This window comes from Aythya ferina (assembly GCF_964211825.1).
Source record: "Aythya ferina genome assembly, contig: HAP1_SCAFFOLD_64, whole genome shotgun sequence".
Classification (NCBI taxonomy): Eukaryota; Metazoa; Chordata; class Aves; order Anseriformes; family Anatidae; genus Aythya; species Aythya ferina.
The window spans coordinates 246,930-271,682 of NW_028181444.1; the positions used below are offsets into that span (position 1 = coordinate 246,930).

General features: G+C 42.5%; 1 long non-coding RNA gene across 9 annotated transcripts in view; it reads left to right on the forward strand.

Annotated features, from left to right (window-relative positions):
• The window catches only part of LOC311428387, a 432,091-nt gene that overhangs the window by 211,990 nt on the left and 195,348 nt on the right, over nt 1–24,753 (forward strand). The window lies entirely within an intron of this gene.

Sequence of the window (24,753 nt, forward strand, 5' to 3'; positions counted from 1 at the left end):
CTAATGTGTTTTAAGTTTGTTGGGAGTGGACTTTGGGATTTGGAGAACATCAGGTAGGTTTAGTGTGTTTTTGGGGTGGATCTATGGTTTTTGGGGTTTTCTTTCTTTTTTAGGGGTTATCCTGTTCTTGTTTGGGGTGTTTTCGACTTGTTTTGGGGTCTCCGTTGGGTTTTAGTTGGATTCTCGTTGGTCGTTAGGGTAAATGGGAGTGGATTGTGGGTTTTGAAGAAGATCAGGTGAGTTTAGGGTGGTTTTGCGGGGAAATTCATAGTGTTTGGTGTTTTTTCTTCTGATCCAGTTCTTTTTTGGGGTGTTTTTGAGGTGTTTTTGGGGTTTCCGTTGGGTTTCGTTGAGTTCCTAATGGGTTTTATGGTGGTTGGGAGTGGACATTTGGATTTGGAGAACATCAGGTACGTTTAGAGTGGTTTTGGGATTGGATCCGTGCTTTTTGGGGTTTTCTTTCGTTTTTGGGGGTGATCCTGTTCTTGAATGGGGGGTTTTTGAAGGGGTTTTGGGGTCTCCGTTGGGTTTCGTTGTGTTTTCCGTGGTCATCATGGTGGAAAAGTGTAAATTGTGGGTTTTGGAGAACATCAGGTAGGTTTAGGGTTTTTTTGGGGTGGATCTATGTTTTTGGGGGATTTTCTTCCAGTTTTGGGGGTGATTCCGTTCTTGTTTGGGGTGCTTTTGACGTGTTTTGTGGTCTCTGTTTTGTTTCGTTGTGTTTTCCTTGTTCATTTTGGTGGAAAAGGCTGAATAGTGGGTTTTGGAGAACATCAGGTAGGTTTAGGGTGGTTTTGGGATTTGATCCGTGCTTTTTGGGGATTTTGTTCCAGTTTTGGGGGTGATTCCGTTCTTGTTTGTGGTGTTTTTGATGTGTTTTGGGTTCTCCGTTGGGTTTCGTTGGGTTTTCCGTTGGCATCGTGGTGGAAAAGGGTAAATTGTGGGTTTTGGAGAACATCAGGTAGGTTTAGGGGGACTTTTGGGGTGGATTCATGGTATTTGTTTTTTTTTTTTTTCTGTTTTACTGGGGTGATCCCGTTCTTTTTTGGTGTGTTTTTGATGTGTTTTGGGGTCTCCGTTGGGTTTTGTTGGGTTCTTGTTGGTCATCATGTTGGAAAAGTGTAAATTGTGGGTTTTGGAGAATATCAGGTGAGTTTAAGTTTTTCTGGGTGGTGAATCTATGGTTTTGGTTGAATTCTTCTGTTTTTTTTTAGCGTTTTCTTCTGTTTTTGGGGTGGTCCCATTCTTTTTTGGGGTGTTTTTGACATATTTTGGGGTCTCCTTTAGTTTTTGTTGGGTTCTTGTTGTTCATCATGGTGAAAACTTGTAAATTGTGGGTATTGGAGAACATCAGGTAGGTTTAGGGGGACTTTTGGGGTGGATCAACGGCTTTTAGGGTTTTCTTTCGGTTTTGGGGGTGATCCCGCTTTTTTTTTTGTGGTGTTTTTGACGTGTTTTGGGGTTTCCGTTGCGTTTCGTTGATTTCCTAATGTGTTTTAAGTTTGTTGGGAGTGGACTTTGGGATTTGGAGAACATCAGGTAGGTTTAGTGTGTTTTTGGGGTGGATCTATGGTTTTTGGGGTTTTCTTTCTTTTTTAGGGGTTATCCTGTTCTTGTTTGGGGTGTTTTCGACTTGTTTTGGGGTCTCCGTTGGGTTTTAGTTGGATTCTCGTTGGTCGTTAAGGTAAATGGGAGTGGATTGTGGGTTTTGAAGAAGATCAGGTGAGTTTAGGGTGGTTTTGCGGGGAAATTCATAGTGTTTGGTGTTTTTTCTTCTGATCCAGTTCTTTTTTGGGGTGTTTTTGAGGTGTTTTGGGGGTTTCCGTTGGGTTTCGTTGAGTTCCTAATGGGTTTTATGGTGGTTGGGAGTGGACATTTGGATTTGGAGAACATCAGGTACGTTTAGAGTGGTTTTGGGATTGGATCCGTGCTTTTTGGGGTTTTCTTTCGTTATGGGGGGTGATCCTGTTCTTGTTTGGGGTGTTTTGGACGTGTTTTGGGGTCTCCGTTGGGTTTCGTTGTGTTTTCCGTGGTCATCATGGTGAAAAAGTGTTAATTGTGGCTTTTGGAGAACATCAGGTAGGTTCATGAGGACTTCTGGGGCAGATTCATGGTTTTTAGGGCTTTCTTCTGTTGTTTTTCTACTGATCCAGTTGTTTTTTGGCGTGTTTTTGACGTGTTTTGGGGTCTCCGTTGGGTTTCATTGGGTTTTTCGTGGTCATCATGGTGGAAAAGTTTAAATTGTGGGTTTTGGAGAACATCAGGTAGGTTTAGGGGGACTTTTGGGGTGGATTCATGGTATTTGTTTTTTTTTCTTCTGTTTTTCTGGGGTGATCCCGTTCTTTTTTGGTGTGTTTTTGATGTGTTTTGGGTTCTCCGTTGGGTTTTGTTGGGTTTTCCGTTGGCATCATGGTGGAAAAGGGTAAATTGTGGGTTTTGGAGAACATCAGGTAGGTTTAGGGGGACTTTTGGGGTGGATTCATGGTATTTGTTTTTTTTTTCTGTTTTTCTGGGGTGATCCCGTTCTTTTTTGGGGTGTTTTTGATGTGTTTTGGGGTCTCCGTTGGGTTTTGTTGGGTTCTTGTTGTTCATCATGGTGGAAAAGTGTAAATTGTGGGTATTGGAGAACATCAGGTAGGTTTAGGGGGACTTTTGGGGTGGATCAACGGCTTTTAGGGTTTTCTTTCGGTTTTGGGGGTGATCCCGCTGTTTTTTTTGTGGTGTTTTTGACGTGTTTTGGGGTTTCCGTTGCGTTTCGTTGATTTCCTAATGTGTTTTAAGTTTGTTGGGAGTGGACTTTGGGATTTGGAGAACATCAGGTAGGTTTAGTGTGTTTTTGGGGTGGATCTATGGTTTTTGGGGTTTTCTTTCTTTTTTAGGGGTTATCCTGTTCTTGTTTGGGGTGTTTTCGACTTGTTTTGGGGTCTCCGTTGGGTTTTAGTTGGATTCTCGTTGGTCGTTAGGGTAAATGGGAGTGGATTGTGGGTTTTGAAGAAGATCAGGTGAGTTTAGGGTGGTTTTGCGGGGAAATTCATAGTGTTTGGTGTTTTTTCTTCTGATCCAGTTCTTTTTTGGGGTGTTTTTGAGGTGTTTTTGGGGTTTCCGTTGGGTTTCGTTGAGTTCCTAATGGGTTTTATGGTGGTTGGGAGTGGACATTTGGATTTGGAGAACATCAGGTACGTTTAGAGTGGTTTTGGGATTGGATCCGTGCTTTTTGGGGTTTTCTTTCGTTTTTGGGGGTGATCCTGTTCTTGAATGGGGGGTTTTTGAAGGGGTTTTGGGGTCTCCGTTGGGTTTCGTTGTGTTTTCCGTGGTCATCATGGTGGAAAAGTGTAAATTGTGGGTTTTGGAGAACATCAGGTAGGTTTAGGGTTTTTTTGGGGTGGATCTATGTTTTTGGGGGATTTTCTTCCAGTTTTGGGGGTGATTCCGTTCTTGTTTGGGGTGCTTTTGACGTGTTTTGTGGTCTCTGTTTTGTTTCGTTGTGTTTTCCTTGTTCATTTTGGTGGAAAAGGCTGAATAGTGGGTTTTGGAGAACATCAGGTAGGTTTAGGGTGGTTTTGGGATTTGATCCGTGCTTTTTGGGGATTTTGTTCCAGTTTTGGGGGTGATTCCGTTCTTGTTTGTGGTGTTTTTGATGTGTTTTGGGTTCTCCGTTGGGTTTCGTTGGGTTTTCCGTTGGCATCGTGGTGGAAAAGGGTAAATTGTGGGTTTTGGAGAACATCAGGTAGGTTTAGGGGGACTTTTGGGGTGGATTCATGGTATTTGTTTTTTTTTTTTTTCTGTTTTACTGGGGTGATCCCGTTCTTTTTTGGTGTGTTTTTGATGTGTTTTGGGGTCTCCGTTGGGTTTTATTGGGTTCTTGTTGGTCATCATGTTGGAAAAGTGTAAATTGTGGGTTTTGGAGAATATCAGGTGAGTTTAAGTTTTTCTGGGTGGTGAATCTATGGTTTTGATTGAATTCTTCTGTTTTTTTTTTAGCGTTTTCTTCTGTTTTTGGGGTGGTCCCATTCTTTTTTGGGGTGTTTTTGACATATTTTGGGGTCTCCTTTAGTTTTTGTTGGGTTCTTGTTGTTCATCATGGTGAAAACTTGTAAATTGTGGGTATTGGAGAACATCAGGTAGGTTTAGGGGGACTTTTGGGGTGGATCAACGGCTTTTAGGGTTTTCTTTCGGTTTTGGGGGTGATCCCGCTTTTTTTTTGTGGTGTTTTTGACGTGTTTTGGGGTTTCCGTTGCGTTTCGTTGATTTCCTAATGTGTTTTAAGTTTGTTGGGAGTGGACTTTGGGATTTGGAGAACATCAGGTAGGTTTAGTGTGTTTTTGGGGTGGATCTATGGTTTTTGGGGTTTTCTTTCTTTTTTAGGGGTTATCCTGTTCTTGTTTGGGGTGTTTTTGACTTGTTTTGGGGTCTCCGTTGGGTTTTAGTTGGATTCTCGTTGGTCGTTAAGGTAAATGGGAGTGGATTGTGGGTTTTGAAGAAGATCAGGTGAGTTTAGGGTGGTTTTGCGGGGAAATTCATAGTGTTTGGTGTTTTTTCTTCTGATCCAGTTCTTTTTTGGGGTGTTTTTGAGGTGTTTTGGGGGTTTCCGTTGGGTTTCGTTGAGTTCCTAATGGGTTTTATGGTGGTTGGGAGTGGACATTTGGATTTGGAGAACATCAGGTACGTTTAGAGTGGTTTTGGGATTGGATCCGTGCTTTTTGGGGTTTTCTTTCGTTTTTGGGGGTGATCCTGTTCTTGAATGGGGGGTTTTTGAAGGGGTTTTGGGGTCTCCGTTGGGTTTCGTTGTGTTTTCCGTGGTCATCATGGTGGAAAAGTGTAAATTGTGGGTTTTGGAGAACATCAGGTAGGTTTAGGGTTTTTTTGGGGTGGATCTATGTTTTTGGGGGATTTTCTTCCAGTTTTGGGGGTGATTCCGTTCTTGTTTGGGGTGCTTTTGACGTGTTTTGTGGTCTCTGTTTTGTTTCGTTGTGTTTTCCTTGTTCATTTTGGTGGAAAAGGCTGAATAGTGGGTTTTGGAGAACATCAGGTAGGTTTAGGGTGGTTTTGGGATTTGATCAGTGCTTTTTGGGGATTTTGTTCCAGTTTTGGGGGTGATTCCGTTCTTGTTTGTGGTGTTTTTGATGTGTTTTGGGTTCTCCGTTGGGTTTCGTTGGGTTTTCCGTTGGCATCATGGTGGAAAAGGGTAAATTGTGGGTTTTGGAGAACATCAGGTAGGTTTAGGGGGACTTTTGGGGTGGATTCATTGTATTTGTTTTTTTTTTTTTTCTGTTTTACTGGGGTGATCCCGTTCTTTTTTGGTGTGTTTTTGATGTGTTTTGGGGTCTCCGTTGGGTTTTGTTGGGTTCTTGTTGGTCATCATGTTGGAAAAGTGTAAATTGTGGGTTTTGGAGAATATCAGGTGAGTTTAAGTTTTTCTGGGTGGTGAATCTATGGTTTTGATTGAATTCTTCTGTTTTTTTTTAGCGTTTTCTTCTGTTTTTGGGGTGGTCCCATTCTTTTTTGGGGTGTTTTTGACATATTTTGGGGTCTCCGTTAGTTTTTGTTGGGTTCTTGTTGTTCATCATGGTGAAAACGTGTAAATTGTGGGTATTGGAGAACATCAGGTAGGTTTAGGGGGACTTTTGGGGTGGATCAACGGCTTTTAGGGTTTTCTTTCGGTTTTGGGGGTGATCCCGCTTTTTTTTTGTGGTGTTTTTGACGTGTTTTGGGGTTTCCGTTGCGTTTCGTTGATTTCCTAATGTGTTTTAAGTTTGTTGGGAGTGGACTTTGGGATTTGGAGAACATCAGGTAGGTTTAGTGTGTTTTTGGGGTGGATCTACGGTTTTTGGGGTTTTCTTTCTTTTTTAGGGGTTATCCTGTTCTTGTTTGGGGTGTTTTCGACTTGTTTTGGGGTCTCCGTTGGGTTTTAGTTGGATTCTCGTTGGTCGTTAAGGTAAATGGGAGTGGATTGTGGGTTTTGAAGAAGATCAGGTGAGTTTAGGGTGGTTTTGCGGGGAAATTCATAGTGTTTGGTGTTTTTTCTTCTGATCCAGTTCTTTTTTGGGGTGTTTTTGAGGTGTTTTGGGGGTTTCCGTTGGGTTTCGTTGAGTTCCTAATGGGTTTTATGGTGGTTGGGAGTGGACATTTGGATTTGGAGAACATCAGGTACGTTTAGAGTGGTTTTGGGATTGGATCCGTGCTTTTTGGGGTTTTCTTTCGTTATGGGGGGTGATCCTGTTCTTGTTTGGGGTGTTTTGGACGTGTTTTGGGGTCTCCGTTGGGTTTCGTTGTGTTTTCCGTGGTCATCATGGTGAAAAAGTGTTAATTGTGGCTTTTGGAGAACATCAGGTAGGTTCATGAGGACTTCTGGGGCAGATTCATGGTTTTTAGGGCTTTCTTCTGTTGTTTTTCTACTGATCCAGTTGTTTTTTGGCGTGTTTTTGACGTGTTTTGGGGTCTCCGTTGGGTTTCATTGGGTTTTTCGTGGTCATCATGGTGGAAAAGTTTAAATTGTGGGTTTTGGAGAACATCAGGTAGGTTTAGGGGGACTTTTGGGGTGGATTCATGGTATTTGTTTTTTTTTCTTCTGTTTTTCTGGGGTGATCCCGTTCTTTTTTGGTGTGTTTTTGATGTGTTTTGGGTTCTCCGTTGGGTTTTGTTGGGTTTTCCGTTGGCATCATGGTGGAAAAGGGTAAATTGTGGGTTTTGGAGAACATCAGGTAGGTTTAGGGGGACTTTTGGGGTGGATTCATGGTATTTGTTTTTTTTTTTCTGTTTTTCTCGGGTGATCCCGTTCTTTTTTGGTGTGTTTTTGATGTGTTTTGGGGTCTCCGTTGGGTTTTGTTGGGTTCTTGTTGTTCATCATGGTGGAAAAGTGTAAATTGTGGGTATTGGAGAACATCAGGTAGGTTTAGGGGGACTTTTGGGGTGGATCAACGGCTTTTAGGGTTTTCTTTCGGTTTTGGGGGTGATCCCGCTGTTTTTTTTGTGGTGTTTTTGACGTGTTTTGGGGTTTCCGTTGCGTTTCGTTGATTTCCTAATGTGTTTTAAGTTTGTTGGGAGTGGACTTTGGGATTTGGAGAACATCAGGTAGGTTTAGTGTGTTTTTGGGGTGGATCTATGTTTTTTGGGGTTTTCTTTCTTTTTTAGGGGTTATCCTGTTCTTGTTTGGGGTGTTTTCGACTTGTTTTGGGGTCTCCGTTGGGTTTTAGTTGGATTCTCGTTGGTCGTTAGGGTAAATGGGAGTGGATTGTGGGTTTTGAAGAAGATCAGGTGAGTTTAGGGTGATTTTGCGGGGAAATTCATAGTGTTTGGTGTTTTTTCTTCTGATCCAGTTCTTTTTTGGGGTGTTTTTGAGGTGTTTTTGGGGTTTCCGTTGGGTTTCGTTGAGTTCCTAATGGGTTTTATGGTGGTTGGGAGTGGACATTTGGATTTGGAGAACATCAGGTACGTTTAGAGTGGTTTTGGGATTGGATCCGTGCTTTTTGGGGTTTTCTTTCGTTTTTGGGGGTGATCCTGTTCTTGAATGGGGGGTTTTTGAAGGGGTTTTGGGGTCTCCGTTGGGTTTCGTTGTGTTTTCCGTGGTCATCATGGTGGAAAAGTGTAAATTGTGGGTTTTGGAGAACATCAGGTAGGTTTAGGGTTTTTTTGGGGTGGATCTATGTTTTTGGGGGATTTTCTTCCAGTTTTGGGGGTGATTCCGTTCTTGTTTGGGGTGCTTTTGACGTGTTTTGTGGTCTCTGTTTTGTTTCGTTGTGTTTTCCTTGTTCATTTTGGTGGAAAAGGCTGAATAGTGGGTTTTGGAGAACATCAGGTAGGTTTAGGGTGGTTTTGGGATTTGATCCGTGCTTTTTGGGGATTTTGTTCCAGTTTTGGGGGTGATTCCGTTCTTGTTTGTGGTGTTTTTGATGTGTTTTGGGTTCTCCGTTGGGTTTCGTTGGGTTTTCCGTTGGCATCGTGGTGGAAAAGGGTAAATTGTGGGTTTTGGAGAACATCAGGTAGGTTTAGGGGGACTTTTGGGGTGGATTCATGGTATTTGTTTTTTTTTTTTTTCTGTTTTACTGGGGTGATCCCGTTCTTTTTTGGTGTGTTTTTGATGTGTTTTGGGGTCTCCGTTGGGTTTTGTTGGGTTCTTGTTGGTCATCATGTTGGAAAAGTGTAAATTGTGGGTTTTGGAGAATATCAGGTGAGTTTAAGTTTTTCTGGGTGGTGAATCTATGGTTTTGATTGAATTCTTCTGTTTTTTTTTAGCGTTTTCTTCTGTTTTTGGGGTGGTCCCATTCTTTTTTGGGGTGTTTTTGACATATTTTGGGGTCTCCTTTAGTTTTTGTTGGGTTCTTGTTGTTCATCATGGTGAAAACTTGTAAATTGTGGGTATTGGAGAACATCAGGTAGGTTTAGGGGGACTTTTGGGGTGGATCAACGGCTTTTAGGGTTTTCTTTCGGTTTTGGGGGTGATCCCGCTTTTTTTCTGTGGTGTTTTTGACGTGTTTTGGGGTTTCCGTTGCGTTTCGTTGATTTCCTAATGTGTTTTAAGTTTGTTGGGAGTGGACTTTGGGATTTGGAGAACATCAGGTAGGTTTAGTGTGTTTTTGGGGTGGATCTATGGTTTTTGGGGTTTTCTTTCTTTTTTAGGGGTTATCCTGTTCTTGTTTGGGGTGTTTTCGACTTGTTTTGGGGTCTCCGTTGGGTTTTAGTTGGATTCTCGTTGGTCGTTAAGGTAAATGGGAGTGGATTGTGGGTTTTGAAGAAGATCAGGTGAGTTTAGGGTGGTTTTGCGGGGAAATTCATAGTGTTTGGTGTTTTTTCTTCTGATCCAGTTCTTTTTTGGGGTGTTTTTGAGGTGTTTTGGGGGTTTCCGTTGGGTTTCGTTGAGTTCCTAATGGGTTTTATGGTGGTTGGGAGTGGACATTTGGATTTGGAGAACATCAGGTACGTTTAGAGTGGTTTTGGGATTGGATCCGTGCTTTTTGGGGTTTTCTTTCGTTTTTGGGGGTGATCCTGTTCTTGAATGGGGGGTTTTTGAAGGGGTTTTGGGGTCTCCGTTGGGTTTCGTTGTGTTTTCCGTGGTCATCATGGTGGAAAAGTGTAAATTGTGGGTTTTGGAGAACATCAGGTAGGTTTAGGGTTTTTTTGGGGTGGATCTATGTTTTTGGGGGATTTTCTTCCAGTTTTGGGGGTGATTCCGTTCTTGTTTGGGGTGCTTTTGACGTGTTTTGTGGTCTCTGTTTTGTTTCGTTGTGTTTTCCTTGTTCATTTTGGTGGAAAAGGCTGAATAGTGGGTTTTGGAGAACATCAGGTAGGTTTAGGGTGGTTTTGGGATTTGATCAGTGCTTTTTGGGGATTTTCTTCCAGTTTTGGGGGTGATTCCGTTCTTGTTTGTGGTGTTTTTGATGTGTTTTGGGTTCTCCGTTGGGTTTCGTTGGGTTTTCCGTTGGCATCATGGTGGAAAAGGGTAAATTGTGGGTTTTGGAGAACATCAGGTAGGTTTAGGGGGACTTTTGGGGTGGATTCATTGTATTTGTTTTTTTTTTTTTTCTGTTTTACTGGGGTGATCCCGTTCTTTTTTGGTGTGTTTTTGATGTGTTTTGGGGTCTCCGTTGGGTTTTGTTGGGTTCTTGTTGGTCATCATGTTGGAAAAGTGTAAATTGTGGGTTTTGGAGAATATCAGGTGAGTTTAAGTTTTTCTGGGTGGTGAATCTATGGTTTTGGTTGAATTCTTCTGTTTTTTTTTAGCGTTTTCTTCTGTTTTTGGGGTGGTCCCATTCTTTTTTGGGGTGTTTTTGACATATTTTGGGGTCTCCGTTAGTTTTTGTTGGGTTCTTGTTGTTCATCATGGTGAAAACGTGTAAATTGTGGGTATTGGAGAACATCAGGTAGGTTTAGGGGGACTTTTGGGGTGGATCAACGGCTTTTAGGGTTTTCTTTCGGTTTTGGGGGTGATCCCGCTTTTTTTTTGTGGTGTTTTTGACGTGTTTTGGGGTTTCCGTTGCGTTTCGTTGATTTCCTAATGTGTTTTAAGTTTGTTGGGAGTGGACTTTGGGATTTGGAGAACATCAGGTAGGTTTAGTGTGTTTTTGGGGTGGATCTACGGTTTTTGGGGTTTTCTTTCTTTTTTAGGGGTTATCCTGTTCTTGTTTGGGGTGTTTTCGACTTGTTTTGGGGTCTCCGTTGGGTTTTAGTTGGATTCTCGTTGGTCGTTAAGGTAAATGGGAGTGGATTGTGGGTTTTGAAGAAGATCAGGTGAGTTTAGGGTGGTTTTGCGGGGAAATTCATAGTGTTTGGTGTTTTTTCTTCTGATCCAGTTCTTTTTTGGGGTGTTTTTGAGGTGTTTTGGGGGTTTCCGTTGGGTTTCGTTGAGTTCCTAATGGGTTTTATGGTGGTTGGGAGTGGACATTTGGATTTGGAGAACATCAGGTACGTTTAGAGTGGTTTTGGGATTGGATCCGTGCTTTTGGGGGTTTTCTTTCGTTTTTGGGGGTGATCCTGTTCTTGTTCGGGGTGTTTTCGACTTGTTTTGGGGTCTCCGTTGGGTTTTAGTTGGATTCTCGTTGGTCGTTAAGGTAAATGGGAGTGGATTGTGGGTTTTGAAGAAGATCAGGTGAGTTTAGGGTGGTTTTGCGGGGAAATTCATAGTGTTTGGTGTTTTTTCTTCTGATCCATTTCTTTTTTGGGGTGTTTTTGAGGTGTTTTTGGGGTTTCCGTTGGGTTTCGTCTAGTTCCTAATGGGTTTTATGGTGGTTGGGAGTGGACATTTGGATTTGGAGAACATCAGGTACGTTTAGAGTGGTTTTGGGATTGGATCCGTGCTTTTTGGGGTTTTCTTTCGTTTTGGGGGGTGATCCTGTTCTTGTTTGGGGTGTTTTGGACGTGTTTTGGGGTCTCCGTTGGGTTTCGTTGTGTTTTCCGTGGTCATCATGGTGAAAAAGTGTTAATTGTGGCTTTTGGAGAACATCAGGTAGGTTCATGAGGACTTCTGGGGCAGATTCATGGTTTTTAGGGCTTTCTTCTGTTGTTTTTCTACTGATCCAGTTGTTTTTTGGCGTGTTTTTGACGTGTTTTGGGGTCTCCGTTGGGTTTCATTGGGTTTTTCGTGGTCATCATGGTGGAAAAGTTTAAATTGTGGGTTTTGGAGAACATCAGGTAGGTTTAGGGGGACTTTTGGGGTGGATTCATGGTATTTGTTTTTTTTTCTTCTGTTTTTCTGGGGTGATCCCGTTCTTTTTTGGTGTGTTTTTGATGTGTTTTGGGTTCTCCGTTGGGTTTTGTTGGGTTTTCCGTTGGCATCATGGTGGAAAAGGGTAAATTGTGGGTTTTGGAGAACATCAGGTAGGTTTAGGGGGACTTTTGGGGTGGATTCATGGTATTTGTTTTTTTTTTTCTGTTTTTCTCGGGTGATCCCGTTCTTTTTTGGTGTGTTTTTGATGTGTTTTGGGGTCTCCGTTGGGTTTTGTTGGGTTCTTGTTGTTCATCATGGTGGAAAAGTGTAAATTGTGGGTATTGGAGAACATCAGGTAGGTTTAGGGGGACTTTTGGGGTGGATCAACGGCTTTTAGGGTTTTCTTTCGGTTTTGGGGGTGATCCCGCTGTTTTTTTTGTGGTGTTTTTGACGTGTTTTGGGGTTTCCGTTGCGTTTCGTTGATTTCCTAATGTGTTTTAAGTTTGTTGGGAGTGGACTTTGGGATTTGGAGAACATCAGGTAGGTTTAGTGTGTTTTTGGGGTGGATCTATGTTTTTTGGGGTTTTCTTTCTTTTTTAGGGGTTATCCTGTTCTTGTTTGGGGTGTTTTCGACTTGTTTTGGGGTCTCCGTTGGGTTTTAGTTGGATTCTCGTTGGTCGTTAGGGTAAATGGGAGTGGATTGTGGGTTTTGAAGAAGATCAGGTGAGTTTAGGGTGGTTTTGCGGGGAAATTCATAGTGTTTGGTGTTTTTTCTTCTGATCCAGTTCTTTTTTGGGGTGTTTTTGAGGTGTTTTTGGGGTTTCCGTTGGGTTTCGTTGAGTTCCTAATGGGTTTTATGGTGGTTGGGAGTGGACATTTGGATTTGGAGAACATCAGGTACGTTTAGAGTGGTTTTGGGATTGGATCCGTGCTTTTTGGGGTTTTCTTTCGTTTTTGGGGGTGATCCTGTTCTTGAATGGGGGGTTTTTGAAGGGGTTTTGGGGTCTCCGTTGGGTTTCGTTGTGTTTTCCGTGGTCATCATGGTGGAAAAGTGTAAATTGTGGGTTTTGGAGAACATCAGGTAGGTTTAGGGTTTTTTTGGGGTGGATCTATGTTTTTGGGGGATTTTCTTCCAGTTTTGGGGGTGATTCCGTTCTTGTTTGGGGTGCTTTTGACGTGTTTTGTGGTCTCTGTTTTGTTTCGTTGTGTTTTCCTTGTTCATTTTGGTGGAAAAGGCTGAATAGTGGGTTTTGGAGAACATCAGGTAGGTTTAGGGTGGTTTTGGGATTTGATCCGTGCTTTTTGGGGATTTTGTTCCAGTTTTGGGGGTGATTCCGTTCTTGTTTGTGGTGTTTTTGATGTGTTTTGGGTTCTCCGTTGGGTTTCGTTGGGTTTTCCGTTGGCATCGTGGTGGAAAAGGGTAAATTGTGGGTTTTGGAGAACATCAGGTAGGTTTAGGGGGACTTTTGGGGTGGATTCATGGTATTTGTTTTTTTTTTTTTTCTGTTTTACTGGGGTGATCCCGTTCTTTTTTGGTGTGTTTTTGATGTGTTTTGGGGTCTCCGTTGGGTTTTGTTGGGTTCTTGTTGGTCATCATGTTGGAAAAGTGTAAATTGTGGGTTTTGGAGAATATCAGGTGAGTTTAAGTTTTTCTGGGTGGTGAATCTATGGTTTTGATTGAATTCTTCTGTTTTTTTTTAGCGTTTTCTTCTGTTTTTGGGGTGGTCCCATTCTTTTTTGGGGTGTTTTTGACATATTTTGGGGTCTCCTTTAGTTTTTGTTGGGTTCTTGTTGTTCATCATGGTGAAAACTTGTAAATTGTGGGTATTGGAGAACATCAGGTAGGTTTAGGGGGACTTTTGGGGTGGATCAACGGCTTTTAGGGTTTTCTTTCGGTTTTGGGGGTGATCCCGCTTTTTTTCTGTGGTGTTTTTGACGTGTTTTGGGGTTTCCGTTGCGTTTCGTTGATTTCCTAATGTGTTTTAAGTTTGTTGGGAGTGGACTTTGGGATTTGGAGAACATCAGGTAGGTTTAGTGTGTTTTTGGGGTGGATCTATGGTTTTTGGGGTTTTCTTTCTTTTTTAGGGGTTATCCTGTTCTTGTTTGGGGTGTTTTCGACTTGTTTTGGGGTCTCCGTTGGGTTTTAGTTGGATTCTCGTTGGTCGTTAAGGTAAATGGGAGTGGATTGTGGGTTTTGAAGAAGATCAGGTGAGTTTAGGGTGGTTTTGCGGGGAAATTCATAGTGTTTGGTGTTTTTTCTTCTGATCCAGTTCTTTTTTGGGGTGTTTTTGAGGTGTTTTGGGGGTTTCCGTTGGGTTTCGTCTAGTTCCTAATGGGTTTTATGGTGGTTGGGAGTGGACATTTGGATTTGGAGAACATCAGGTACGTTTAGAGTGGTTTTGGGATTGGATCCGTGCTTTTTGGGGTTTTCTTTCGTTTTTGGGGGTGATCCTGTTCTTGAATGGGGGGTTTTTGAAGGGGTTTTGGGGTCTCCGTTGGGTTTCGTTGTGTTTTCCGTGGTCATCATGGTGGAAAAGTGTAAATTGTGGGTTTTGGAGAACATCAGGTAGGTTTAGGGTTTTTTTGGGGTGGATCTATGTTTTTGGGGGATTTTCTTCCAGTTTTGGGGGTGATTCCGTTCTTGTTTGGGGTGCTTTTGACGTGTTTTGTGGTCTCTGTTTTGTTTCGTTGTGTTTTCCTTGTTCATTTTGGTGGAAAAGGCTGAATAGTGGGTTTTGGAGAACATCAGGTAGGTTTAGGGTGGTTTTGGGATTTGATCAGTGCTTTTTGGGGATTTTCTTCCAGTTTTGGGGGTGATTCCGTTCTTGTTTGTGGTGTTTTTGATGTGTTTTGGGTTCTCCGTTGGGTTTCGTTGGGTTTTCCGTTGGCATCATGGTGGAAAAGGGTAAATTGTGGGTTTTGGAGAACATCAGGTAGGTTTAGGGGGACTTTTGGGGTGGATTCATTGTATTTGTTTTTTTTTTTTTTCTGTTTTACTGGGGTGATCCCGTTCTTTTTTGGTGTGTTTTTGATGTGTTTTGGGGTCTCCGTTGGGTTTTGTTGGGTTCTTGTTGGTCATCATGTTGGAAAAGTGTAAATTGTGGGTTTTGGAGAATATCAGGTGAGTTTAAGTTTTTCTGGGTGGTGAATCTATGGTTTTGGTTGAATTCTTCTGTTTTTTTTTAGCGTTTTCTTCTGTTTTTGGGGTGGTCCCATTCTTTTTTGGGGTGTTTTTGACATATTTTGGGGTCTCCGTTAGTTTTTGTTGGGTTCTTGTTGTTCATCATGGTGAAAACGTGTAAATTGTGGGTATTGGAGAACATCAGGTAGGTTTAGGGGGACTTTTGGGGTGGATCAACGGCTTTTAGGGTTTTCTTTCGGTTTTGGGGGTGATCCCGCTTTTTTTTTGTGGTGTTTTTGACGTGTTTTGGGGTTTCCGTTGCGTTTCGTTGATTTCCTAATGTGTTTTAAGTTTGTTGGGAGTGGACTTTGGGATTTGGAGAACATCAGGTAGGTTTAGTGTGTTTTTGGGGTGGATCTACGGTTTTTGGGGTTTTCTTTCTTTTTTAGGGGTTATCCTGTTCTTGTTTGGGGTGTTTTCGACTTGTTTTGGGGTCTCCGTTGGGTTTTAGTTGGATTCTCGTTGGTCGTTAGGGTAAATGGGAGTGGATTGTGGGTTTTGAAGAAGATCAGGTGAGTTTAGGGTGGTTTTGCGGGGAAATTCATAGTGTTTGGTGTTTTTTCTTCTGATCCAGTTCTTTTTTGGGGTGTTTTTGAGGTGTTTTTGGGGTTTCCGTTGGGTTTCGTTGAGTTCCTAATGGGTTTTATGGTGGTTGGGAGTGGACATTTGGATTTGGAGAACATCAGGTACGTTTAGAGTGGTTTTGGGATTGGATCCGTGCTTTTGGGGGTTTTCTTTCGTTTTTGGGGGTGATCCTGTTCTTGTTCGGGGTGTTTTCGACTTGTTTTGGGGTCTCCGTTGGGTTTTAGTTGGATTCTCGTTGGTCGTTAAGGTAAATGGGAGTGGATTGTGGGTTTTGAAGAAGATCAGGTGAGTTTAGGGTGGTTTTGCGGGGAAATTCATAGTGTTTGGTGTTTTTTCTTCTGATCCATTTCTTTTTTGGGGTGTTTTTGAGGTGTTTTTGGGGTTTCCGTTGGGTTTCGTCTAGTTCCTAATGGGTTTTATGGTGGTTGGGAGTGGACATTTGGATTTGGAGAACATCAGGTACGTTTAGAGTGGTTTTGGGATTGGATCCGTGCTTTTTGGGGTTTTCTTTCGTTTTGGGGGGTGATCCTGTTCTTGTTTGGGGTGTTTTGGACGTGTTTTGGGGTCTCCGTTGGGTTTCGTTGTGTTTTCCGTGGTCATCATGGTGAAAAAGTGTTAATTGTGGCTTTTGGAGAACATCAGGTAGGTTCATGAGGACTTCTGGGGCAGATTCATGGTTTTTAGGGCTTTCTTCTGTTGTTTTTCTACTGATCCAGTTGTTTTTTGGCGTGTTTTTGACGTGTTTTGGGGTCTCCGTTGGGTTTCATTGGGTTTTTCGTGGTCATCATGGTGGAAAAGTTTAAATTGTGGGTTTTGGAGAACATCAGGTAGGTTTAGGGGGACTTTTGGGGTGGATTCATGGTATTTGTTTTTTTTTCTTCTGTTTTTCTGGGGTGATCCCGTTCTTTTTTGGTGTGTTTTTGATGTGTTTTGGGTTCTCCGTTGGGTTTTGTTGGGTTTTCCGTTGGCATCATGGTGGAAAAGGGTAAATTGTGGGTTTTGGAGAACATCAGGTAGGTTTAGGGGGACTTTTGGGGTGGATTCATGGTATTTGTTTTTTTTTTTCTGTTTTTCTCGGGTGATCCCGTTCTTTTTTGGTGTGTTTTTGATGTGTTTTGGGGTCTCCGTTGGGTTTTGTTGGGTTCTTGTTGTTCATCATGGTGGAAAAGTGTAAATTGTGGGTATTGGAGAACATCAGGTAGGTTTAGGGGGACTTTTGGGGTGGATCAACGGCTTTTAGGGTTTTCTTTCGGTTTTGGGGGTGATCCCGCTGTTTTTTTTGTGGTGTTTTTGACGTGTTTTGGGGTTTCCGTTGCGTTTCGTTGATTTCCTAATGTGTTTTAAGTTTGTTGGGAGTGGACTTTGGGATTTGGAGAACATCAGGTAGGTTTAGTGTGTTTTTGGGGTGGATCTATGTTTTTTGGGGTTTTCTTTCTTTTTTAGGGGTTATCCTGTTCTTGTTTGGGGTGTTTTCGACTTGTTTTGGGGTCTCCGTTGGGTTTTAGTTGGATTCTCGTTGGTCGTTAGGGTAAATGGGAGTGGATTGTGGGTTTTGAAGAAGATCAGGTGAGTTTAGGGTGGTTTTGCGGGGAAATTCATAGTGTTTGGTGTTTTTTCTTCTGATCCAGTTCTTTTTTGGGGTGTTTTTGAGGTGTTTTTGGGGTTTCCGTTGGGTTTCGTTGAGTTCCTAATGGGTTTTATGGTGGTTGGGAGTGGACATTTGGATTTGGAGAACATCAGGTACGTTTAGAGTGGTTTTGGGATTGGATCCGTGCTTTTTGGGGTTTTCTTTCGTTTTTGGGGGTGATCCTGTTCTTGAATGGGGGGTTTTTGAAGGGGTTTTGGGGTCTCCGTTGGGTTTCGTTGTGTTTTCCGTGGTCATCATGGTGGAAAAGTGTAAATTGTGGGTTTTGGAGAACATCAGGTAGGTTTAGGGTTTTTTTGGGGTGGATCTATGTTTTTGGGGGATTTTCTTCCAGTTTTGGGGGTGATTCCGTTCTTGTTTGGGGTGCTTTTGACGTGTTTTGTGGTCTCTGTTTTGTTTCGTTGTGTTTTCCTTGTTCATTTTGGTGGAAAAGGCTGAATAGTGGGTTTTGGAGAACATCAGGTAGGTTTAGGGTGGTTTTGGGATTTGATCAGTGCTTTTTGGGGATTTTCTTCCAGTTTTGGGGGTGATTCCGTTCTTGTTTGTGGTGTTTTTGATGTGTTTTGGGTTCTCCGTTGGGTTTCGTTGGGTTTTCCGTTGGCATCATGGTGGAAAAGGGTAAATTGTGGGTTTTGGAGAACATCAGGTAGGTTTAGGGGGACTTTTGGGGTGGATTCATTGTATTTGTTTTTTTTTTTTTTTCTGTTTTACTGGGGTGATCCCGTTCTTTTTTGGTGTGTTTTTGATGTGTTTTGGGGTCTCCGTTGGGTTTTGTTGGGTTCTTGTTGGTCATCATGTTGGAAAAGTGTAAATTGTGGGTTTTGGAGAATATCAGGTGAGTTTAAGTTTTTCTGGGTGGTGAATCTATGGTTTTGGTTGAATTCTTCTGTTTTTTTTTAGCGTTTTCTTCTGTTTTTGGGGTGGTCCCATTCTTTTTTGGGGTGTTTTTGACATATTTTGGGGTCTCCGTTAGTTTTTGTTGGGTTCTTGTTGTTCATCATGGTGAAAACGTGTAAATTGTGGGTATTGGAGAACATCAGGTAGGTTTAGGGGGACTTTTGGGGTGGATCAACGGCTTTTAGGGTTTTCTTTCGGTTTTGGGGGTGATCCCGCTTTTTTTTTGTGGTGTTTTTGACGTGTTTTGGGGTTTCCGTTGCGTTTCGTTGATTTCCTAATGTGTTTTAAGTTTGTTGGGAGTGGACTTTGGGATTTGGAGAACATCAGGTAGGTTTAGTGTGTTTTTGGGGTGGATCTACGGTTTTTGGGGTTTTCTTTCTTTTTTAGGGGTTATCCTGTTCTTGTTTGGGGTGTTTTCGACTTGTTTTGGGGTCTCCGTTGGGTTTTAGTTGGATTCTCGTTGGTCGTTAAGGTAAATGGGAGTGGATTGTGGGTTTTGAAGAAGATCAGGTGAGTTTAGGGTGGTTTTGCGGGGAAATTCATAGTGTTTGGTGTTTTTTCTTCTGATCCAGTTCTTTTTTGGGGTGTTTTTGAGGTGTTTTTGGGGTTTCCGTTGGGTTTCGTTGAGTTCCTAATGGGTTTTATGGTGGTTGGGAGTGGACATTTGGATTTGGAGAACATCAGGTACGTTTAGAGTGGTTTTGGGATTGGATCCGTGCTTTTGGGGGTTTTCTTTCGTTTTTGGGGGTGATCCTGTTCTTGTTCGGGGTGTTTTCGACTTGTTTTGGGGTCTCCGTTGGGTTTTAGTTGGATTCTCGTTGGTCGTTAAGGTAAATGGGAGTGGATTGTGGGTTTTGAAGAAGATCAGGTGAGTTTAGGGTGGTTTTGCGGGGAAATTCATAGTGTTTGGTGTTTTTTCTTCTGATCCATTTCTTTTTTGGGGTGTTTTTGAGGTGTTTTTGGGGTTTCCGTTGGGTTTCGTCTAGTTCCTAATGGGTTTTATGGTGGTTGGGAGTGGACATTTGGATTTGGAGAACATCAGGTACGTTTAGAGTGGTTTTGGGATTGGATCCGTGCTTTTTGGGGTTTTCTTTCGTTTTGGGGGGTGATCCTGTTCTTGTTTGGGGTGTTTTGGACGTGTTTTGGGGTCTCCGTTGGGTTTCGTTGTGTTTTCCGTGGTCATCATGCTGGAAAAGTGTAAATTGTGGGTTTTGGAGAACATCAGGTAGGTTTAGGGGGACTTCTGGGGCAGATTCATGGTTTTTAGGGTTTTGTTCTGTTTTTTCTAGTGATCCAGTTGTTTTTTGGCATGTTTTTGACGTGTTTTGGGGTCTCCGTTGGGTTTTGTTGGGTTTTCCGTTGGCATCATGGTGGAAAAGGGTAAATTGTGGGTTTTGGAGAACATCAGGTAGGTTTAGGGGGACTTTTGGTGTGGATTCATGGTATTTGTTTTTTTTTTTCTGTTTTTCTGGGGTGATCCCGTTCTTTTTTGGTGTGTTTTTGATGTGTTTTGGGGTCTCCGTTGGGTTTTGTTGGGTTCTTGTTGTTCATCATGGTGGAAAAGTGTAAATTGTGGGTATTGGAGAACATCAGGTAGGTTTAGGGGGACTTTTGGGGTGGATCAACGGCTTTTAGGGTTTTCTTTCGGTTTTGGGGGTGATCCCGCTGTTTTTTTTGTGGTGTTTTTGACGTGTTTTGGGGTTTCCGTTGCGTTTCGTTGATTTCCTAATGTGTTTTAAGTTTGTTGGGAGTGGACTTTGGGATTTGGAGAACATCAGGTAGGTTTAGTGTGTTTTTGGGGTGGATCTATGTTTTTTGGGGTTTTCTTTCTTTTTTAGGGGTTATCCTGTTCTTGTTTGGGGTGTTTTCGACTTGTTTTGGGGTCTCCGTTGGGTTTTAGTTGGATTCTCGTTGGTCGTTAGGGTAAATGGGAGTGGATTGTGGGTTTTGAAGAAGATCAGGTGAGTTTAGGGTGGTTTTGCGGGGAAATTCATAGTGTTTGGTGTTTTTTCTTCTGATCCAGTTCTTTTTTGGGGTGTTTTTGAGGTGTTTTTGGGGTTTCCGTTGGGTTTCGTTGAGTTCCTAATGGGTTTTATGGTGGTTGGGAGTGGACATTTGGATTTGGAGAACATCAGGTACGTTTAGAGTGGTTTTGGGATTGGATCCGTGCTTTTTGGGGTTTTCTTTCGTTTTTGGGGGTGATCCTGTTCTTGAATGGGGGGTTTTTGAAGGGGTTTTGGGGTCTCCGTTGGGTTTCGTTGTGTTTTCCGTGGTCATCATGGTGGAAAAGTGTAAATTGTGGGTTTTGGAGAACATCAGGTAGGTTTAGGGCGACTTTTGGGGTGGATTCATGGTATTTGGGGTTTTCTTCTGTTTTTTTGGGGGGGTGATCGAATTCATTTTTGGGGTGTTTTTGACGTGTTTTGGGGTCTCTGTTGGGTTTTGCTGGGTTCTTGTTGGTCATCATGTTGGAAAAGTGTAAATTGCGGGTTTTGGAGAACATCAGGTAGGTTTACTGTCTTTTTGGGGTGGATCTATGTTTTTGGGGGATTTTCTTCCAGTTTTGGGGGTGATTCCGTTCTTGTTTGGGGTGCTTTTGACGTGTTTTGTGGTCTCTGTTTTGTTTCGTTGTGTTTTCCTTGTTCATTTTGGTGGAAAAGGCTGAATAGTGGGTTTTGGAGAACATCAGGTAGGTTTAGGGTGGTTTTGGGATTTGATCCGTGCTTTTTGGGGATTTTGTTCCAGTTTTGGGGGTGATTCCGTTCTTGTTTGTGGTGTTTTTGATGTGTTTTGGGTTCTCCGTTGGGTTTCGTTGGGTTTTCCGTTGGCATCATGGTGGAAAAGGGTAAATTGTGGGTTTTGGAGAACATCAGGTAGGTTTAGGGGGACTTTTGGGGTGGATTCATGGTATTTGTTTTTTTTTTTCTGTTTTTCTGGGGTGATCCCGTTCATTTTTGGGGTGTTTTTGACGTGTTTTGGGGTCTCCGTTGGGTTTTGTTGGGTTCTTGTTGGTCATCATGTTGGAAAAGTGTAAATTGTGGGTTTTGGAGAATATCAGGTGAGTTTAAGTTTTTCTGGGTGGTGAATCTATGGTTTTGGTTGAATTCTTCTGTTTTTTTAGCGTTTTCTTCTGTTTTTGGGGTGGTCCCATTCTTTTTTGGGGTGTTTTTGACATATTTTGGGGTCTCCGTTGGGTTTTGTTGGGTTCTTGTTGTTCATCATGGTGAAAACGTGTAAATTGTGGGTATTGGAGAACATCAGGTAGGTTTAGGGGGACTTTTGGGGTGGATCAATGGCTTTTAGGGTTTTCTTTCGGTTTTGGGGGTGATCCCGCTTTTTTTTGTGGTGTTTTTGACGTGTTTTGGGGTTTCCGTTGCGTTTCGTTGATTTCCTAATGTGTTTTAAGTTTGTTGGGAGTGGACTTTGGGATTTGGAGAACATCAGGTAGGTTTAGTGTGTTTTTGGGGTGGATCTATGGTTTTGGGGGTTTTCTTTCTTTTTTAGGGGTTATCCCGTTCTTGTTTGGGGTGTTTTCGACTTGTTTTGGGGTCTCCGTTGGGTTTTAGTTGGATTCTCGTTGGTCGTTAAGGTAAATGGGAGTGGATTGTGGGTTTTGAAGAAGATCAGGTGAGTTTAGGGTGGTTTTGCGGGGAAATTCATAGTGTTTGGTGTTTTTTCTTCTGATCCAGTTCTTTTTTGGGGTGTTTTTGAGGTGTTTTTGGGGTTTCCGTTGGGTTTCGTTGAGTTCCTAATGGGTTTTATGGTGGTTGGGAGTGGACATTTGGATTTGGAGAACATCAGGTACGTTTAGAGTGGTTTTGGGATTGGATCCGTGCTTTTTGGGGTTTTCTTTCGTTTTGGGGGGTGATCCTGTTCTTGTTTGGGGTGTTTTGGACGTGTTTTGGGTTCTCCGTTGGGTTTTGTTGGGTTTTCCGTGGTCATCATGCTGGAAAAGTGTAAATTGTTGGTTTTGGAGAACATCAGGTAGGTTTATGAGGACTTCTGGGGCAGATTCATGGTTTTTAGGGTTTTCTTCTGTTGTTTTTCTAGTGATCCAGTTGTTTTTGTCATGTTTTTGACGTGTTTTGGGGTCTCCGTTGGGTTTCATTGGGTTTTTCGTGGTCATCATGGTGGAAAAGTTTAAATTGTGGGTTTTGGAGAACATCAGGTAGATTTAGGGTGTTTTTTGGGTGGATCTATGGTTTTGGAGGATTTTGTTCCAGTTTTGGGGTGATCCAATTCTTTTTTGGGGTGTTTTGGACATGCTTTGGGTTCTCCGTTGGGTTTCGTTGTGTTTTCCGTGGTCATCATGGTGGAAAAGTGTAAATTGTGGGTTTTGGAGAACATCAGGTAGGTTTAGGGGGACTTTTGGTGTGGATTCATGGTATTTGTTTTTTTTTTTCTGTTTTTCTGGGGTGATCCCGTTCTTTTTTGGTGTGTTTTTGATGTGTTTTGGGGTCTCCGTTGGGTTTTGTTGGGTTCTTGTTGTTCATCATGGTGGAAAAGTGTAAATTGTGGGTATTGGAGAACATCAGGTAGGTTTAGGGGGACTTTTGGGGTGGATCAACGGCTTTTAGGGTTTTCTTTCGGTTTTGGGGGTGATCCCGCTGTTTTTTTTGTGGTGTTTTTGACGTGTTTTGGGGTTTCCGTTGCGTTTCGTTGATTTCCTAATGTGTTTTAAGTTTGTTGGGAGTGGACTTTGGGATTTGGAGAACATCAGGTAGGTTTAGTGTGTTTTTGGGGTGGATCTATGGTTTTGGGGGTTTTCTTTCTTTTTTAGGGGTTATCCTGTTCTTGTTTGGGGTGTTTTCGACTTGTTTTGGGGTCTCCGTTGGGTTTTAGTTGGATTCTCGTTGGTCGTTAGGGTAAATGGGAGTGGATTGTGGGTTTTGAAGAAGATCAGGTGAGTTTAGGGTGGTTTTGCGGGGAAATTCATAGTGTTTGGTGTTTTTTCTTCTGATCCAGTTCTTTTTTGGGGTGTTTTTGAGGTGTTTTTGGGGTTTCCGTTGGGTTTCGTTGAGTTCCTAATGGGTTTTATGGTGGTTGGGAGTGGACATTTGGATTTGGAGAACATCAGGTACGTTTAGAGTGGTTTTGGGATTGGATCCGTGCTTTTTGGGGTTTTCTTTCGTTTTTGGGGGTGATCCTGTTCTTGAATGGGGGGTTTTTGAAGGGGTTTTGGGGTCTCCGTTGGGTTTCGTTGTGTTTTCCGTGGTCATCATGGTGGAAAAGTGTAAATTGTGGGTTTTGGAGAACATCAGGTAGGTTTAGGGCGACTTTTGGGGTGGATTCATGGTATTTGGGGTTTTCTTCTGTTTTTTTGGGGGGGTGATCGAATTCATTTTTGGGGTGTTTTTGACGTGTTTTGGGGTCTCTGTTGGGTTTTGCTGGGTTCTTGTTGGTCATCATGTTGGAAAAGTGTAAATTGCGGGTTTTGGAGAACATCAGGTAGGTTTACTGTCTTTTTGGGGTGGATCTATGTTTTTGGGGGATTTTCTTCCAGTTTTGGGGGTGATTCCGTTCTTGTTTGGGGTGTTTTTGACGTGTTTTGTGGTCTCTGTTTTGTTTCGTTGTGTTTTCCTTGTTCATTTTGGTGGAAAAGGCTGAATAGTGGGTTTTGGAGAACATCAGGTAGGTTTAGGGTGGTTTTGGGATTTGATCCGTGCTTTTTGGGGATTTTGTTCCAGTTTTGGGGGTGATTCCGTTCTTGTTTGTGGTGTTTTTGATGTGTTTTGGGTTCTCCGTTGGGTTTCGTTGGGTTTTCCGTTGGCATCATGGTGGAAAAGGGTAAATTGTGGGTTTTGGAGAACATCAGGTAGGTTTAGGGGGACTTTTGGGGTGGATTCATGGTATTTGGTTTTTTTTTTCTGTTTTTCTGGGGTGATCCCGTTCTTTTTTGGTGTGTTTTTGATGTGTTTTGGGGTCTCCGTTGGGTTTTGTTGGGTTCTTGTTGGTCATCATGTTGGAAAAGTGTAAATTGTGGGTTTTGGAGAACATCAGGTAGGTTTAGTGTGTTTTTGGGGTGGATCTATGGTTTTGGGGGTTTTCTTTCTTTTTTAGGGGTTATCCTGTTCTTGTTTGGGGTGTTTTCGACTTGTTTTGGGGTCTCCGTTGGGTTTTAGTTGGATTCTCGTTGGTCGTTAAGGTAAATGGGAGTGGATTGTGGGTTTTGAAGAAGATCAGGTGAGTTTAGGGTGGTTTTGCGGGGAAATTCATAGTGTTTGGTGTTTTTTCTTCTGATCCAGTTCTTTTTTTGGGTGTTTTTGAGGTGTTTTGGGGGTTTCCGTTGGGTTTCGTTGAGTTCCTAATGGGTTTTATGGTGGTTGGGAGTGGACATTTGGATTTGGAGAACATCAGGTACGTTTAGAGTGGTTTTGGGATTGGATCCGTGCTTTTGGGGGTTTTCTTTCGTTTTGGGGGGTGATCCTGTTCTTGTTTGGGGTGTTTTGGACGTGTTTTGGGTTCTCCGTTGGGTTTTGTTGGGTTTTCCGTGGTCATCATGCTGGAAAAGTGTAAATTGTTGGTTTTGGAGAACATCAGGTAGGTTTATGAGGACTTCTGGGGCAGATTCATGGTTTTAGGGTTTTCTTCTGTTGTTTTTCTAGTGATCCAGTTGTTTTTGTCATGTTTTTGACGTGTTTTGGGGTCTCCGTTGGGTTTCATTGGGTTTTTCGTGGTCATCATGGTGGAAAAGTTTAAATTGTGGGTTTTGGAGAACATCAGGTAGATTTAGGGTGTTTTTTGGGTGGATCTATGGTTTTGGAGGATTTTGTTCCAGTTTTGGGGTGATCCAATTCTTTTTTGGGGTGTTTTGGACATGCTTTGGGTTCTCCGTTGGGTTTCGTTGTGTTTTCCGTGGTCATCATGGTGGAAAAGTGTAAATTGTGGGTTTTGGAGAACATCAGGTAGGTTTAGGGGGACTTTTGGTGTGGATTCATGGTATTTGTTTTTTTTTTTCTGTTTTTCTGGGGTGATCCCGTTCTTTTTTGGTGTGTTTTTGATGTGTTTTGGGGTCTCCGTTGGGTTTTGTTGGGTTCTTGTTGTTCATCATGGTGGAAAAGTGTAAATTGTGGGTATTGGAGAACATCAGGTAGGTTTAGGGGGACTTTTGGGGTGGATCAACGGCTTTTAGGGTTTTCTTTCGGTTTTGGGGGTGATCCCGCTGTTTTTTTTGTGGTGTTTTTGACGTGTTTTGGGGTTTCCGTTGCGTTTCGTTGATTTCCTAATGTGTTTTAAGTTTGTTGGGAGTGGACTTTGGGATTTGGAGAACATCAGGTAGGTTTAGTGTGTTTTTGGGGTGGATCT